This window comes from Carya illinoinensis, chromosome 15 (assembly GCF_018687715.1).
Source record: "Carya illinoinensis cultivar Pawnee chromosome 15, C.illinoinensisPawnee_v1, whole genome shotgun sequence".
NCBI lineage: Eukaryota > Viridiplantae > Streptophyta > Magnoliopsida > Fagales > Juglandaceae > Carya > Carya illinoinensis.
In genome coordinates this window covers 27,408,740-27,419,770 of record NC_056766.1, presented here as the reverse complement: position 1 = coordinate 27,419,770, position 11,031 = coordinate 27,408,740, and positions in this window count along the sequence as shown.

Sequence of the window (11,031 nt, the reverse complement as noted above, 5' to 3'; positions counted from 1 at the left end):
TACTTGTGTTACATTTCAAATGTAAGATTTTCTTATGACTAGGAATATAGGAGTATACATGTCCCCTAGATTTAGGAAAAAGTTATAAATTTTGTACTATAACACTACTAAGAGCTAGCTTCAAATTCTGCACTCCAAACTATCATAACAGACACATTACACACTCAAACTATTAAAAACTAGCAGGTTACACCTAAAAACTAACACTTAGAATCCTATATTAAGATCTGATGGTCATGATATGCGTAATACTGGTGCATACTGATTCGGTTTTGGACATCACCACCATATAAATGTTGTGAAAAAGTACCCACAATTCTGGTGCATAATTGTGCATAATATTGGTGCATAATCATAATGCAATATCTTTAACCATATTAGGATCTGAAACTTGAGTTATTTTGGTTTTGGAAAATGCAACACTGGTATATACCGATTCGGTCATAAATTTTGTCCAAAATCGGATCAGATCGGATTGGTTACATCCCTAGATTTCACTAGAAAAATCTAATAATAACACTTGTGTATTTTCCATGTTGTTTACATTATCCTACTCACTAAACATATTGCATTGAAATACGTATACTTGTTATTGAAAATGTGTTTCATATGCCTAAGGGCCTGGCTCTCAGTGGTCCAGGTATTCAGTTTTGTATGCCAATAGTTGCAGAGAGAGAGAGAGAGAGAGAGAGAGAGAGAGAGAGAGAGAGAGAGAGAGTTGGCACAAGTTTGCCCTAGGGTGGCCCATGGAGCTTCCGATGTCTAAGTTAGCGGTAATCCTTAGGTGAAATGAGAAAGCGGGAATTTTAGTAAGTAAACTCTTAGTTGTGGATTCAATCCCTTTATCTAATGATCAGGGGTCCCTTTATAGCCAGTGATGACTTGCAAAATTTCATATTACAGATTTTACAAGTTCGCTCGAGCGGAGGTTTTTGGCCGCTCGAGCGAATTCAGGCAGATTCAAACGCTCGACTGTCGCTCAACAGGGAGCTCGAGCGGGTTGCTGAAAAATGAAGATCGCTCGAGCGGAGACATTGGCCGCTCGAGCGAAATCAGGCAGAGTTGAACGCTCGATGTGCGCTTGATAGGACGCTCGAGCGAAATCAGACAGAGTCGAACGCTCGACGCGCGCTCGACACCCTACTCGAGCGAACATCGTATTTTGACAGATTTTAGGTTTTCCGCCGTGAGACCATATAAAAGCAATTTTTCACTCTAGGGCCACGAGTTTTGACTGGAGAACACCTCTTGGGAGAGAAAAACATAGCTAGAGGGATTGAATTCATCTGTTTTTGGAGACGGAATTCCAATTATTGCACGTACGTTGGAATCATACACGAGCACGGACGAGAGAAAAGCGTTGAATCGTTCCCTTGAGCTTTTGACGACGAGTTGAGGCTGCAAGAAGGATTTTTCAGTGTTTATTTTCTTCTTCCCATCTTCTCAGAACAATTATGGTGAATTCGTTTATGTTGAATTCCATTTCTAGCATGAGCTAAATTTTCTTCATTCTAGGAAAACGATGTAACCTATTTCCGAACTATGCTTGATTGTCTATGCTAATCTAATGCAATTCTCTCTTTGTTTATCTGATTTATTCTGAATTTATTGCTTCTAATTAACTGGCCATTGATTAGATGATAAGTAATCTTGTGATTTGCTATCGAAAGAGGGAATCATAGGGTAGAACTTGGATATTTTAGCATAGGTAAGTATAGAGATCGAAAGACTTGTATGAACCTATGTAGTAATTAAATCATCGGTCTTATTGCGTTCTTGATTATTGAATTTGCATATTCTTGTGTGAATTGATAACCAAGAGTCAATTCCAATTGACTATCGAAAGAGGCTTTTGGATGAATTAGAGATTTGCTAATAGACAAAAGAGATTTAAATTAAATTAGCTGGATGAGAAAAGCATAGTGAAGAAGTAGGTGAAATCGATTTCCTAGAAGTTTTCTTCCCATTAATTTGATCTTCGAACGTCAGTGTTATTTCCTTTGCACATTTTTCTTTGAGTTGATCTAGTTTAGATTGCAACTACAAAAATCTTAGTGATTCCTCTAGATAAAATCAAGTTTAGTATAATTTTGGTATTTGGCAAACGCAAGGTACTAATCCCTGAGGACGATACTCTTCTTATTACTTTACTATAAAACTACGATACTGTGCACTTGCAGTTTTGCACCGGTCAGCCAGCCCCGAGGGTCATACAACCATGCCTTGCGGCCTGGATGGAGTGTGTCCTCTAGAAGTCCTCTCCGCCATACTTCCTTTAATGCAGCGTGGCCATCTAGATGAAGTAATTAATGCGGCATGATTTCTATGTGAGTTCATTTAATGCTTTGTGATCTCCTGGTGTTGCTCTGTGGTCCAGCCCCTCCCTTTGGCTTGCTCCATTTTCCTTTCAATAGTTCAACTTTTCGAGCTCCCAACGTAATGTCCAGTCGTGACCCAGATCCGTATGCTTATATTATGTGGGTCGTAGGTCCCAGTGGGGTTGCTAAGGGAATATATGGGCCTGGACCCAGCTTTTCGGGTGATATATGGGGTGTGTGGAATCCTTCTAATGCCTGAACTGGGTTGGTCCTATTGAGCTTGGGGCCCTAGGAAAAATACCCTCAATAGTTACCTTGCCAATTCTCATCGAATTAGGCTGATGGAATTTTCCTTGTTTTTGCTTAATGTTGCCACTTGTCGCTTCTATCTGGCTAGCTGAGCAAAAATTCTTACTGTCCGATTATTCCATGTGTCCAATCTCGGTTGTCCATTAGTCGTTCCTAATTCAGTTTCTGGGGATTTGATCCCGGTACCCGATGATGATCGTTCCATCTTTTCCTCAATTATAGTTGTTAGACATTTTCTTTCTTCTGTGGCTGTGTTGTGTGTGTAGGTTTTTAAATAGCTCTTTCCTCGTGTACCTCATGCGTACTAAGTACTGATCGTCACTCACATAGCTTCTGCCATAATCTTGTTACTCTCTTCCCATTTCATTCGTTCTTCCTTTGCCTTCCCTTTCTCTCCACTTCTCGTTGTGCTCCTACTCTCTAGATGGCTGCTCAGATATTTTCCAAACCTGTGAGTTTTAAGGGCTGTCCTAAGGCAGGCGCCTCAGAGCCAAGTTATGCTGGTTGGTTTTGGCATTAGGAGGCCTCCCTTGAATTCCACCAATCGCTAGTCTTGACCAATCGCATTCCTAACATGGTGGCCCTAGCGCCTCACAAGGGGGCTGTTGACGCTGTTGGCTAGGCATCGCGTGCCACCTTCTTCCCCAGCATGTTCTCTTGTAGGCTAAGACTGCCTTTCCCTCACTTGGTCTGTGAAGTCTTGCATCACCTCTGGTTGGCCCTTGCCCAACTCCAACTAAACACTTGGCGGATTTTTATCTGTTGTTGCATCTTGTGGCAGCGGGCACTTTTGAAGTTCGATCTGGAGTGTGTCGATTTGACTTACCATGAGTTTCTCTAGACTCACAACGTGAAGAGGGGTGTATGGGACATCTTTAGTTTTAGGGAAATGTGAGGCCTAGTGGTGCTAGAGCCATGGTACCGTAACATCTCGGACTGGACCAACAAGTTCTTTTTTGTGTCTGGCTGGGGATGAGAGTTTTCAGTTGGTCGGATTGGTCAAGTTGAGTTCCCAATAAGGGCTTTATGGGGAGTTGTTACCAATGATAGGGTTGTGCGTCCAACCACCACACTTGACGAGATGCATCGTATTGCAATTCGGATGAGGTCATTCCTACCTCTCCCCTCCTTGAGGGCAAGACCTGGCAAGCTGAGGCCTTAGAGCAAGCATTTAAGTCACTGCAAAAACTTCTCTTTGAGGTCTTTTCTCGTTCCATGTTCTTTTCTTAACTATGCTTTCTCCCTTTCTCTTTTCTTCTCACATTCTTGCTTCTGATTGCGGAGTCTGCAGGGGGTTGAAGGCTGGCCGAGCATATCGTGAGTGGTCGTGAGACTGTTGAAGGGGAAAACTTGGAGCTCTAGTCCATGGTGATGATGACTTTTCATTAAGCCAGTGGGGAGAGGGAGGAGAAAAACTGCTTGGAGGCAGAGCTGGGCATGGCTTGAGAGTGGGCCGTGAAGGCCCAGGAGTCACTAGATTTGTCACAAGTAGAGAATGAAAGGCCGAAGGGCCTCAGGGATTTTGACATTTAGCGACTCAAGATGTTGGAGGAGGAGCATTCAACCTTGTTAGAGTATCGATGAGCCTTGCTTTCTGTAGCCAGGATCAGGGAGGAAGAGGTGCTTGTAAAATTGGGGGTAGCCCAGAAGAGGATAACCGCTCAGGATGTGGTTATCCAGGACCTACAGAGCAACCTATCCTAGGTGAAAGAGGTTGCAACCTATTCGAGTGAGCAACTGGGGAGGGCCCTCTACGTTCAGGACGATGCTTGGTCCCATGGGTATCTTGAAGGCCTCTAAAGGATGCACGACTATGTCATCATGAACCCACAAGAAAGTTCAGAGGAGTTGGAGGTGCACTTGCGGGCCGTGATCTTAAAGATCACGAGTTTGATCTAGCTGCTCTTAATCACACGGGTGAGATTGGGTGGGCGACGATTCAAGATGCATTTCTATTGGAGGATGACAATTCTCCCAACCGTCCTCTCGAGGGTGTCACGGGTGCTGACCTAAGGCGAGGTAGCTTTGAGGGGACTGGGGTCAACCCCTCTGGGCATAGGCCAAACCTAGGTGCCCCTAGGTGGGCCCTGTCGACTCTGAGATGGGACCTGATGCCTTCCTCGATTGATTTATTTGTTTCCTTCTGTATCCTCCATGATGTATATTCTCTGTCTTTGGTCATTTGTTTGTATAAACCATGGTGCCCAGTATTCTACATGTACATTTTGACACAAAATCACATCCTTGTTTTGTGTCGTGGTTGTCCATTTGTATTCGTGATTTCCTTTTATCTTGCCACCCATTTGCCTGGGGTTGCTTGTGACGTTGCATATTGCTTGTCTTGAGGGGAGGGTTGTGACGCATCGTACTGTTTACCTTGAGGGAAGAGCCGTGATGCTTTGTACCTTGCTCCTTGGTTTTCCAACAAAAGTAGTCTGGAGTTTAATGCTCCGTTCATGAACTTTCGAGGGACTCGAGCAGTTGGCCATTAGTGCCTATCAATTTTGTTTCTCTTGGATTGATGGAACCAAAGGGTATTCGCGATGTGTGTCACGGGATTCGTGTTGAGTTTTTTGTAAGATTCATGTTGGCAATGGGATATGTTGGTATCTCGAATCTAGGGGGACGAACTATCGCCCCTTGCCTACATGCCCTTGCCTACATAATCCCTGCTTATGATCCCATTTGCCATCAGATCTCCTTTCCTACTCTTCAAACGCTCGAAGCCTTCATCTTTTTTGGTGTTGGGTCCCTTTTGGCCAACCCCAACTCTAATGTTCCTTCTGGCTTCGGGCCAAATTCTCATGTGTTGTTTTGCTGTAGACTTGTGTCAAAGCGGGCTATTGGCGGTCTTTTATGGCTCTCCAAGGAGAATATGTTGTCCTTTGTTGCTGCTAGATGTGTTGTGAAGGTGGAGTGTGCCGAGCTTTGTAGCCACACTGTTTGATGGTTTTCCCTATCTCAGGACTCGTCGTGCAACCCATGTTCTATACTTACATCCCGATTTGTTCCCTTGATCGGGAAGGAGTAGGGCTGCTCACTTAGGCCTGGTTGGTGAATGGGATTTTTGATAGCATAAACCCACTATGGTTTAGGCACTTCCTTTCTGGCCAGGGGAGGAGAAAGAGCGAGCCCTTATATTGGTAAGGAGGTCTCTTTCAATTCAAGCTCCTCACGACCCTGCCTTCTTTGACTCAGGCGGTGACTATTGGGGCAAAGCCTCTATTTGCTACTTCCACATGGTGTTCGGGCCTGTGTGGGGGGTGATTTTGAATAAGGCTAGTTTCCTCGATGGTTTTCCTTGACGATGGAGGGCCTCGGGCACTTGGGTTGGTCTCTCCCTCCTGTGTCCTGTTCTTCTCCTCCCATCTTTACCTCCTATTCTCGCCATCTTGTCTTCACCTCCCCCAAACATTTGGGATGGTGCCTCTTTGGCGAACCTACAAATGTTGTGTTTTTTTTTTTTATGGTGCTGTAGTGTACCCTGCTAAGTTTGACATTGCTCATGGATCGCTTTTGACTTCTTTCTCTTTGTATGGTTTCTTGCAAATATGTTGTAACCTTTCCCTTTGTAAAGATCCTGATAGTTGATGAATAAAATGTTCTTTGTTTATGCCTTTACTATTGTCGTTCCTTTTTGCTTGCTCATATTCTATGAGCCCCTCGTGGGTGATAATGTGTTGATCGGTTACTGAGACTTGACATTGTTTCTCTTCCTTGAGCAAGTAATTTTCCACATTGTGAGGGCACTTCCATGTGTTTGGTGATGCCTTGCCGAGCCCAGTTGCTCATTCACCCATTAGCTTGTGTTTTGGCTAATTATTACTTAGGCCACAGAGGTCGGGCTACACACAAACTGAATTCCTTGCATTGGGAATTCTTTTTGGAGGCTGAGCAGCACGTAGGCTAAACTATTCTTGATGACCCTCATGCGTGGCGAGAGGGGGCCGAGCGGCTCATAAGCCAAGCCCGCCAAGGAGACCCTTTGCAGAAATCCTTTGTGGAGGTCAAGAGGTATGTATGACTGGGCTTGCCTCATTGACCCATGCACTTGGCAAGAAGGGGCCGAGCGGCATGTAAGCCGAAATAGCCCAGAAACCCTGCACGGAAATCCTTTGTGGAGGTTGAGTGGTCTGTATAACCAGGTTCACCTTGTTGACCCTTGTAGAAAATCATTGTGGAGGGTTGAGTGGTACGTATGACCGAGCTTGCCTCGTTGACCCTCGCACTTGGCGAGAGGGGTACCGAGTGGCATGTAAATTTGGGCTTGCCCAAGAGACCTTTTGCAAAAATCCTTTGCGGAGGTCGAGTAGTATGTATGACCAAGATGGCCTTATCAAACCTTGTGCATGGCGAGAGGGGGCCGAGTGGCATGTAAAGCCGGGCTTGCTAAGGACTTCCCTGTAGAGGTCAAACCATGATATAGATTGTTATTTGACATTTTCTAACATGTCTTGTTGGGCTAATGCAGTAAAGCTTTGAGTCATTCATTCATTCAAAAGAGGTCCCTTCTGAGGTTGTGTTGGATAGTCTTGGGACTATCCTGCACTTTACTGTGGGAGGGGTAGAGGCGCCTTAAACCATTCTCTCCTCATTATTCCCCCTAGGGGAGGTAATTAGTCCACGACCTTAGAGTCAGATTACTCTTCGCCGCGACGGGATGGGGTAATCTATTCGGGTAGCCTCAGGGTTGGTCCCGCTCTCCACCATGGGAGAAGTTGGGCTAACCCGAGGCTAGTCCTACCTGTTGACTGTCACAAGTAGGTAGTTTGTTTGACTCGCTCCCATCCACTGATAGCACATGAAAGGTAGGTGAGGGCTGAGTTGGTGCCATGCCCACTCTTTGTCGTGGCAAAAATGGGTGATGTTTAGGCAACCTCAAGGCTAGACCCGCTCTCCCATGTGGGAGGGCCGAGATGGCCTCTGGCTCATCTCGCCCTATCGTACCTTGATGGGAGTTAAATCTGTTCGTGTAGTATGTCTGACTGAACCCACTCCCGTTGGTCGATGCCTATGAGGAAGGTAAGGTGTATTGGGCTATTGAGGATAGGCCTGCACTCCGCTGAGGGAGGGGTAAAGGTGCCTCAAACCACTCTCTCCCTATTCATTCCCCTCGGGGAGGTAATTAGTCGACGACCTTGGAGCTGGATTACCCTTCGTCGCAAAGGGATGGGGTAATCTATTCGGGCAGCCTAAGGTTTGGTCCCTCTCTCCTCCACCGGGGAATTCGAGCTAACCATGGGTTAGTCCCTCCTATTAACCCTTACGTGGAAGTAGTTTGTTCGGGCAGTATGTCTGATTGGACCAGCTCCCATCTGTTGATACTGCAGGAAAGGTAGGTGAGGGCTGGTCTGGTGCCATGCCCACTCTTTGTCTTGGTGGAATGGGATAATGTTCGGACAACCTCAAGGCTGGACCCGCTCTCCACCAAGAGATGATCGGGATGTCCTCTGGCTCATCTTGCCCTTTCGTATGCTGAGTGGAGGTAAAGCTGTTCGAGATGAGATAATCTGTTCTGGCAACCTTAGGGCTTATCCCACTTTCCTCCACGGGGGAGGTCAAGCTAACTCAGGGTTTGTCTTGCCTATTGACCCTCATGTGGAGGTAGCTTGTTTGGGTAGTATGTCTGATTGGACTAGCTCCCACTAGTTGATACCGCTGGAAAGGTAGGTAAGGGCTAGGTTAGTGCCAAGCCCACTCTTTGTCATGGCAGAATTGGGTAATGTTTGGGTCGTGCCTCTATGCGACTGCCTGCAAGTATATAGTTGGATCTCCACGGTATCACCTACGAGAATATAGTCAGTGAGTGGTGTACGTGCCGGCTTTCAACCCCTGTGGTGTGCCAGTGTCCACCATGGGGCATAGCCCTGCCTTGCTTGCTAGTTGATGGTTTTAGGGGGTGATGAATGTGCTGGTGATGACAGAAGCTACCGGTAGTCTTGAAGTTGTTGATGGTGACTCCATTTCTCTGCAAGTAAGCTAGATTTCTTTGTGTGGAAGTGGACCTCCAATGGGGGGAAATGGTGAGTAGTTGAGGAAACTTATTTACCTCTTTAGAGGAATTTATGGTTTCGAGAGATTGTATATTATGCCTCCCGTATAAGAGATCCTTTTGAGTCACTGTGCATGAATGAGTCCGTGTGTAGAGAAATTCTCCTAGATTTGTAGAGATCTCCTCCTTATATAGAGATCTATTTTCTTCTTTAGAGTGACTTGGTCCTACTTGATTTATGAAGCTATATCCTTTTAGAAGTCTGAGTCAACTTGTTTTATCTCTTATTAAATTCTTAGCTTTATCTCTAAGCTAGATTATTGGTTTTATCTCTTCTTTTACTATTAGTGATAAGTTTTTAATTAGCTAGATCCAGTTAACTTTATCCTTAACAATCACATTAAATATTATGCGATGGTAAGGTGATAGATTAGGAAAAGCTGTAACCAAAACAATCCTTGAGTGATTGCTAGGGGACACTTTTTTTTTCTTTTAAGAAAATTAATTTTGTGGCTTTTTTAATTAACTTTATTTAAAATTTTGAACAAATAACTTTAAGCTTTTTGGGAACATAATTTTTTTTTTAAATTCTAAAGATATTCTTATTATTAAAAATTAAAAATAATTAGTTATATTATTTGTTAACTTATTATAATTTTATGATCATGTCTCATTCCATAGACAAAGTCAGACTTAAATTTGATGGAGCCAAATATCTTGTTAGCTGTCCGTGTAAAAAAAAAATCTTCACAACCTCTCAACACTCCACACTCCATATTTTTTTTTTAATTTTTATTATTTTATCTTTTATCAAATATTTAATATATGAATAATAAATAAAAGAATTAAATTAATTTAAAAAAATATTAAAAAAAATTAAAAAATTAAAAAAAAATATATAATATGGAGTGTTGAGAGGTTGTGTAGCATTCCTCTTCTCCCAATTGGGTTTCCTCGTGATAAGGTTATATCTGTGGATGACAATTGATCCTGGAAAGGAGGATAGAATTATATATATATATATATATACTATTTCAAATTTTTATTTGATAAGATTTTTCTTTTACAAATATATATCAAAACAAAAAATACTTCTAAAAAATTATTTTGAAGCATAGTTTCAACCCTACCTATATATGATATATCTCCACTTTCACAAATCTTAATAAATAATTTATTTTTTAAAACAAATTATTCAAATATTTCTCTTATTTTCAAAAATCCATTAAACAAATACAACTAAATAAAATATCTCCAAACTCTTAAACACCAAACACTGCTAGTCTAGCACGCGCGTGGGATTGAGAAAATATCTGTATTAAAGGATGATGAGGGCGTTGTCTGTGATGGGGGCAAGCACCGATCAAAGCTCAATCACCCAAGATTGAATTATGGGAATTCTCATTAACTGCTGGGTCCCGATCGATTGGGTCCTCACATAAATAATTAAAAAGAAGAAGGAAAATACCCATTTATCTTTTCTTAAGGCTTTGCTTGGATAGTGGATGATGAGATAAAATTATTTGTGAAAAGTAGTAAAAAATATTTTAGTTAAAATATTTTATATAATTTTGAGAAATGATAGAGAAAAAATAGAATAAAAATATTATAAAATTAAAATATTGTTATAATATTATTTTTTAATATTATTTATGTTTAAAATTTTAAAAATTTGAATTATTTTTTATATTTTATTTAAAATTTTAGAATTTATAATGATTATATGAAAAGTTTGAAAATATAAAATTGATTATTTTTTATATTTATAATATTTATAATAAAATTGATTACTGTTTGGAATATGTAAGATAGAGATAGGATTAGAGTTCGAATGATAAATTGGGAGACGGTGGGAGCCGGCTCACAAGAGAAATTGACAGTTATAATATGGTGTCGAGGTGGTGGGAGTTGTTCACAATAAACCAACTGTCTAGACATTGACATCTTAAATTAAGTAAGAAATGATGATGACCATGATATTCTTCACTCAAGTTACAGTTTTGCAGGCGGCTGAGGAAAACGTACGTTAAGATGTTGTTTTAATAATGATATTAGGCAAAATAATTTTATATGAAAGTAAAAAATTAAATAAAAAATTATTATAATATTTATTTTTTAATATTATTATTATTTTAAAATTTAAAAAAATAAAATTAAGATTTAAAAAAATTAAATTATTTATTATATTTTATGTTAAAAATTTAAAAAATAATAATAACAAAAATGAAATAGATCGAATGGCTTTAACTGTCGGGACAGCGTTGATAAAAGCTCAGTCACCCAAGACTTAATTATGGAAAGAGAAATGCTATTCTACCACAGTTGGGTATGATTGAGTTTAACAATTTTTTTTTTAATTATTATTATTTTTAAATGGTATTTGTATCTATTTATTGTTTTAGTAACACAAAT